This window comes from Megascapheus bottae, chromosome 16 (assembly GCF_031878675.1).
Source record: "Megascapheus bottae isolate mThoBot1 chromosome 16, mThoBot2.hap1, whole genome shotgun sequence".
Lineage (NCBI taxonomy): Eukaryota > Metazoa > Chordata > Mammalia > Rodentia > Geomyidae > Megascapheus > Megascapheus bottae.
Window position 1 is genome coordinate 11,787,062 of NC_143524.1, and position 8,488 is coordinate 11,795,549.

Sequence of the window (8,488 nt, forward strand, 5' to 3'; positions counted from 1 at the left end):
CCAACACTGAAATTAAGAGAAGTGATAAATAAATAATGGATGACAAACTCTTCCCTCCCAGAGTTAGTAACATAAAGGCATCAGCTGACTTGGCTGAAGCTAATACAATATAAATTCTCTTAATAGGACATGCCAAGATGGAAAATGGTTTTGCTAAGATTACCTGGAGCCAAGTACAACAAACTTTAACATAGAATCTACCTCCAATCCCTTCCCTTCATCTGAGAGGAGATGGAAAAGGGACATCTTCTTGAATAAATAAGCCCATCCTGGGTTCCTAATTTAACCATTCTGAAGAATGGTATACATCTAAATAACAGGTAAAGAATGGACCTGGGACCTGCCACCTGTGGACACCAAAAACAAAGGTGGATGTTTTCCATACCTCATTGTGCCCAGGTCTGAAGATAATCCTATGGCAGCAAGCCAGGGGCATTTGGAGCTGTTTGCCAAAACACCACATTTCCTTCATCTGTGAACAGATGGAGTCACTACACTGTCGCCAGCAGAGCATAATACTGCACAATGTAGGCCAAGGCCACACCATTTCATTGATGTCAGTTATGTGAAGGCTTACAAGAAGTTGTTCTGTGGTTTTGAAATCTGACAAGTGTGTCACAGGAATCTCTGTGCACTTGCTACTCTGTGATCTCTCTAATAAAACACTGCCACCCAGAGCCTATATAAGACAGAAAATGTTATAATTGGATGTTATCACTGTCAATCATCTAGGGTCTCAAGAGGGAAGCAGGTCACCTCAAGAATGGGAAGAGTGACAAGCTACATACACAGCGTCTGATTTTGTGCAGTCTTTCTTATCCCATCCCCCTAAGACTTGGACCTAGGACTGGAGCAGGGAGGCTGAGAGAGAGCATTGAAATCTTTGAAAGTACTGAAGGCAGAGGGAAGACAAAAGAAAAAAACACATAAGTAACAGCTGAAATTATCTGAAATCTTCAGTAGCAAATGCAGAGACCATGCAAAAAATAAAACCTTCTGGTGATGCCTATCATTAGCTGATCACAAAGACGTACATACAAACAGAGGAAGGCAGATCAGAGAAGATCTTATTTATGTCTTTGGTTCTTGGCCCAAAATTTCCCCTAATCCAAATCATCTCTCATTAAATCATCACATGACCCCCTTAGCTAAGTATACAAGTTGAACAGACAAGAGATCAGCTAGTAACTGGGAAAGATTTAAACACAATTGTTACTGACTTGAAATCAGCATCTATAACTAACTTGTGTAGATTTAAGTTCCACCTATCCCAGAGCTATTTTGCTTGAGCCGCAGTTCCACTTTGCCTTTTGAGAAGTTTATTGGACATAAAGAGTCTCACTGATTTTCCTTCCAGGGCTGACTTCAAACCATGATCTTCGGATCTCAGCCTCCTTGAGTAGCTAGGATTATAGGTGTAAGCCTCTGGCATCTGGCTCTCCATTGGTTCTTTATAAAATAAAAGTAATAGGACTTAACCAATTCCTAAGGTTTCATCTAGTTCCAAAATCTGATTGGGGGTCGGGGGGTCGGGGGTTATGGGGCTTAAACTCTGGGACTCTGCATTGTCCCTGAGCTTTTCAGTTCAAGGCTACCACCCTATCCCTTGAGCCAAGCCCCATTTTCCTGATGGTTTTATCTATGAGAATTTTGGATTTCACAAACCAATAATGTACACATAAATGTACAACATAAATGTACACATAATGTACAACATTATACACATAAAAATGTCAAGGGTCAGTGTGTGTGTGTGTGTGTGTGTGTGTGTGTTTTTTGCCAGTCCTGGGCTTGAGCTCAGGGCCTGAGCACTGTTCTCAAGACTACAGCTCTACCACTTGAGCCTCAGCACCACTTCCGGCTTTTTTCTATATGTGGTACCGAGGAATCGAACCCGGGTCTTCATGCATGCTAGGCAAGCACTTTAACCACTAGGCCAAACTCCCGGCCCCAGCAAGGACAAGTTCTGATTAAAAGATAGTCCTTTGGACTCCGTAATATTTAGCTACATGGAAATCCCAGGGCTTTGTCCTTTGTTGGAGAGGCTTTGTCCTCTTTTTAACACAAACCATGCCTCTCTTCTCACAGGCTATGCAGGAGGCTGCACTCCAGTGTTTGTGACCACTCTCACATGCATTTCTATCCACCTAAGTCCTGTGCCTGGCATACACAGTACATTTCAGTTGCGTAGTAAATTATATAATGTAGGTTGGACAAACTACTTGAGACAGCTTAAAAAAAAAACACAGTAATTATCACAATAATGTATTGCTTTATTACTCTTATTACGGAGGTACTCAGTACTTTGCTGATTCTGGTTCATTTCGTTCTCACCATTCAATCCTTTCCTATTTTCTAGAAAAGGCATCCAGTTACCCTAGAGGCACAATGATAAAGAAATACTTTCAGGTAAGAGAAGGTGGGCAATTTTGGGATGGGGGGGTTGGTCATGGGGCTTGAACACAGGGCCTGGGCACTGACCCTGAACTCTTCAGCTCAAGGCTAGTGCTCTACCACTTGAGCCACAGTGCCACTTCCAATTTTCTGGTAGTTAATTGGAGATAAGAGTCTCACAGACTTTCTGTGCCCAGGCTGGCTTTGAACGATGAGCCTCAGATCTCAGTCTCCTGAGTAGCTAAGATTACAGGTGTGAACCACCAGTGCCCAGCAAGGTGGGCAATTTTTAATATATTTCATGGTCCAATGTGAGGCAACACATATATACATGGTGTGCGTGTATGCGTGCATGCGTGTGTGTGTGTGTCTGTGTGTGTGTGAACAGCAGGAAATTATAGAGGCACAACTTAAAAAAAAAAAAAAGACATACACAGTTTCTTCTTGCAGACTAACTGGTTGGGAAAAAGGCAAGTGGCCTGAAGCCAATGACATCAGTTACTCAATCCAAAGAAAAAGACTCCATGTGAAGTCCATGTGAAGTCAATGCTGTCATCCTACAGGGTGGAGAAAAAAAAGCTTCAGGCTACTGCGTGGGGCCCAGGATGCTTGTGTGAGCCTTCACTAGTCACTATCTTACATCTCAAAGAGAACTTCCGTTTACTCACCGGCCACGTCCATCCTACCTGCTCCCAGACAACTTTTGTTCAGCTCTAGCCTCCCAATTTTCTTAAAACCTGCTCTCACTATTTCCACAATCACCAACTCTCCTCTCTCTCAGAAGGGTAGAAGGTTCTAAAAGTTATAAGGAAAAAAAAAAAGTGTTAGAACTGGAGGAAGTCAACCTCTCCACTCGCAGGTCACGTGGACCAAGTTCCAACACACAAGACAACCAAGGGACACGAAGAACAACTTGTCCAAAGCCATAAGGCTAGAAAGGGAAATAGATCACACAGTCAGACAGACACATCCTGACATACAGGTGCTAAATGAACACTCCTCAACTACCCAGGGAGAAAACCTAGTGCTTAATCTAAAGGATCATACAGGTCCCTTCCACAATTCCTGAGCTCATTATTACACCCAGGCCTTCTTAAATGTGCTGGTTTCCCAATATCATTATGCTTAAAAACAAAATTTACCAGGACTCCAAATAACTTTAGTCTATAACCTATCACTTAATAACAAATCATCATTTTAGGAAAAATGATCAAGAATGGCAATGCTACTTTGGATGTTTGTCTATCTCTAGCTTAACTAAAGAATTGTTGGATTCTGTTATTCACGATGATAATATGGTCTTTTGGAGTAAAGTTGACGAAGAAGTATAGGAGTCACAGGAACATGAAGATAAAAATAGAGAACTTCAAGCCCCACAACCAAAGAAACAGGCAGACAGACACAGAGAGCTTCCTCGAAGCTTTCTCAATATGTGTGGCTATTTTTCTTGATGCTGAATCAACACTCAGCAAGCATATGGTCATATGACGTGAAGTCTAAGACTGCTCTTCATACGCTGTTCTATGAAAATCCACTTGCCTTTGCATTCATTGTACTTTGGAGTTTCATTTAGTTGGTTGCTTTTTATCTCCAATTTACAAATTATATATATTATATAAATATATAACATGTAATATAATTTTATAATATGTAATTATATATGTTACATGTAATATATTATACATAATATATATAATTTGTATCAGATCTGAGTTTGAATAGTTCATTTTATCCTGCCTGGCTCTGTCCTCAATGATTATTTGGAAAATACTGGTTTGCTTAGAGGGGGAAAGCAAGGAATAGCTTACTATAATGAAAAAACTTGTGGGCTTGCAGACACCCAAAAGGTTCCCAAGACCCCCCAAATATCCCCCCAAATATCCCAAGACCTCTCTTTGAGACTCACCAGTCTAGTAAATAAATTTACAACCACTAAATATGTATTCGTTCATTCACCCATCCCACAAATATGTATTGGATACCGGACAAATGCCAGCAAAATGCCCCAGGTACTGAGAATCCCACAACAAATACCACAAAGTTCCTGGCCTTCCAGCAGCTCACATTCTCAAAGAAGAGAAAGTATACTACATGCAGGTATCAGGTAGTGATAAGTGCTAGCGGAAAAAATGAAAATGAAGCACTGTACAGCCAGGATGTGGTTTGCCTGGGAAGCCTACTTCAGCCAACTTGAAATTTGCTAATTTGAGGGTTTCACAACAAAATATGGGTTACTGGTTTCTTGTTTTTTCAATGCCAAAATATTTGCAGACACGAGGTAGGGAAAGGGGGCCTGCATTCCTTTCCAGTTCTCCTGCAGGGGTAAACCTCAGACCTTGCCTCCCTCAAAGGCGTCCAGACCTGGAGTAGATAGACTAAGTGCTTCCCTCTGGACTCACATACTACCACATCTCTGCAGTCAGAGCATTTGTACAAAAACAAGTGTATCAGCTAGCATGAGCCTAGCCCCTCCAAGAGCTGGATAAAGGTGGATGCCATTCATATATGGAAATTGAGCCTGAGGGAAATGATTAAGAAGAAATGTACTTAATCATAAAGACTGGTTTGTTTCTCGTTTCCTTAACCTCTGATACTTCCCTTTCATGAAAAATAGAGAAATGGTAAATAAATAATTTAAAACAAACAAAAAAAAAAACAACCAAAAGGGAAGCAGCTTTAACCTAATGATAGAATGCTTGTGTAACAAACAAGGACCTGAGACTAATCCCTAGATCTGTTTTGTTTTGTTTTTAATGAATAAATAAGTCAAAGAAGAAAAGAAGGGATTGGATGAACGGTTATAGAGGTAGACTTTCTTCCTTTAAAAAGTTCCTGTTCCGGGTAGTGGATGAATCTAGAGCAAATCATGTTGAATGAGACAAGTCAAGACCAAAGGAATAAAAGGCGCATGGTATCCTTAATATGTGGCTATTAGATTCAAACAGTGCAAGAGCGAGGACTCAATATTTGTGCACCCAATGCTATGGACATGGTATTGGAAATATAAACACAACTACATAGACATAAAAATCTATTACTCTATAGACATAATGTTTTATTACATAGACGAATATGTATCTATGACATACAAACCCTCAGCCTAATTTTAATTATGTTCTAAAATCTAAGTGCCAGTGATTGTACATAGAGATTCCCTTCTTGAGTACTTGTTTATTAAATACATCATTTGAATTATGATGTAAAAATCAATGTTAAGAAATTATTTAATAAAAAAAAAGTTCCTGTTCCAAAAAGGTACAATGTTTATATGCATCTGATCAAACAAAATAATACTTATCGAAATCAACTCCAGGAAATGGGGAAAAGAGTGTTTTCTTTTCTTTTTGTTCTGTTGGTTCATTTATCTGTCTTTGGGAATATAAAGGAAGTATAAAAATGATGGAACAAAGGGTGAACAAATGCAGCAATGGTACTCACTAGACATTATGTTGAAAATGAACTATACAACTTGGGGGGAGAATCTGGGAAAGAGTGAGGGAATGGGTGACACTGTCCAAAAAGAAATGTATTCTTTGCAGGGCTCAGACGTTCACGCCTGTAATCCTAGCTATTCAAGAGGCTGAGATCTAAGGATCATGGTTCAAAGCCAACCCAGAACATGAGACTCTTATTTCCAATTAATCACTAGGAAGGAAGGAAGAGAGAGAGAATGTAGTCTTTACTGACATATAACTGTAACCACGCCCCACTATACATCACCTTTAGAGTAACAACTTCAAAAAGTAAAGAAAGAAAAAGCAAAGTTCCTCTTCCACCTATCCCCCTACAAGTGAAGGAAGGAGAAAGGTTGGTTTTGGTGCTTAGTAAGTGCTGCTATTTGAAGCCTCTATAAGGAGGCCTCCTTTCTGTGTGCCAGGCATAGTTCTAGGCCACCAGGGATGCAGAAATAGGAAAGACCAAGTGAGAATTCATCAACAGCATCTGGTCACCAACAGAACCCTGTGCTCCATCTAGATACAGGGCCTTGAAACATCCCTTCTGGGAAAAGAAAGAAGCTTCATTGCTCTGCTTCCTTTACCCCACCCATTCTACAGATGGAAAAGCAAGCCCAAGACCCAGAAGCCACACCCTCCGACTCTTATTATAATGAGTCAATGGTTGGGGGGGGGGACTGGAGGGAACGGAGAAGGAAAACAGCCCCCCAGTCTTCCTCTGAAGCCTTGGCCTCAACCAGGCCCAAGTGTTTCTTTTTTAAAATCCCAGGAGGCCTCCCTGAACAGCAGCCATCCATTTGTGGCGACCAACCAACACACAAGCAAGCCAGGAAGTGGCTATTTCAGGAGGAAGGGTCATATATAGCCATGGCTTGGACGGCCACCCAACTCAACTATACAGCCCCGTGATATCAGCCAGCCCTAAACCCCACACAGAGCTTCCTTTCCTCCCTTGCCAGCACAGTTCCCACCAAAGTTTTCAAAAAGAAGTAGAAGTTCCCTTCTGCCTGACTGGCCAGTACATTCCACTGACTCAGACTGTTCTGGGCACCACTACGGAGAAGACACTGTTCATTTTCCCTGGGCTGAGAACTGACCCACATCCGGACCTGTCGCCGGTAGGAGGGGGCACTTGGCAGCAGGGCACAGGAGAATGAATGACGAGCTATTTTTAATGTTCAGTTCCTGTCTTTATTCCAGAAGGCCTGGCACCTGTGCCAGAGTTGCTTGCAAGTTTGGCCACCCATCATCAGAAATACCTGGGCAGGGATATTCAGCTTCTGTGGTCTCACCTCAAACCTAGCAAGATAGCCATAGAGGCAGAACTCCAGAATCTAAATCTGATTCTTTGTAGAATAAGGTTTGAGAAGCATTAGCAGTATTGGATCTGTATTCATTCATTCATTTATTCACTCATCCAACATTTGTTAAGTGTCCTTAGTATGTGCTGTACAAAGTAGAACTATGAAGATATATAGCACACACTCTGCCTTCAGGTCAAAACAAGACACAACACAGCATAAAGGGCTAAAGGGAGCAGGAGACACCACGGAACTTATTGGTAGGAGAAATGAACTCTGCTTACAAGCTGCAGCAGCTTGACAGAAAAGAGACCCTTATAGCTAAGACCAAACACAACCATCCCCACCTTGGCTGGCCTCTAGCATTTCCTTTGACATGGCCAAAGCCAAGATGGCCTGTCCTCACCTAACCCAGTACCCTGATGACTTGTCGGAGATACTTAGGTCACCTTCGGTGAATGAACAGAAAATGAGAATGGATCGTAAAATGGAGAGAAACAAGAATTAAGGAAGCCACTCCCATGTCAGGGGTAACTATTGGTTAAGAACGCAGGCTATGCAAATGGAGTCACTTATATGACTGCAACCCCTCTGTACATCACCTTTATAATAACATGGAATTTTAAAAAAAAGAGGGTTAGACTGATGAGGTGACAATTATCTTTCAAATTAGCCTTTCTTAACTGTAAGAGGGAAAATTGCTCAATCCAGTAAAAAATTAACCCTATGTATAAAACAGCCTGGCACATGGCATGTACTTTAAAACTTAAGATTTGCTTACTGGTAATGATAATCAACGGCTTAAGATGAAGTCCAAACACAAAGCTTTGGAAAACTCATTTATCTTGGGCCTCAGGCGTCTCATCTATAAAACAAGAAGCTTGGACCTGACCCTCTTTAAAATCTCCCAGGAGTGAGACTCTATTTTTCTAAGGGTGGCTAAAGAGGTTAGGTCTCCACACTCATTGATAGACATCTTCCCTGTGACTCACAGAGTTAAATTAAGGTACCTATTCAACACCTTAATGCTGGGTGACAGTCATGCCCTCTTCCTTACTGGAGACAGGCCTCAGGATGTGTCACAGTCCTCAGGGACCTCGCTTTTCATCCTATGCTCCATATCTTTGTCTCTCTTCATGTCTGAAGAGCTCAGTTGTGGCACTGATCACCCACCAGAAATAAGACAATGTCTCCAGCCTTGTCCTCACTCAGAGAACAGAGTCCTTCCCAAGTGCAGGGGGAAATGAATGTCAACACACGCCAGAAACAAAGACCTGCAACCTCTTAAGTCACATGTAAACATACCCTTGAGGAGCTACAGCTGGACAGGCTACTCCT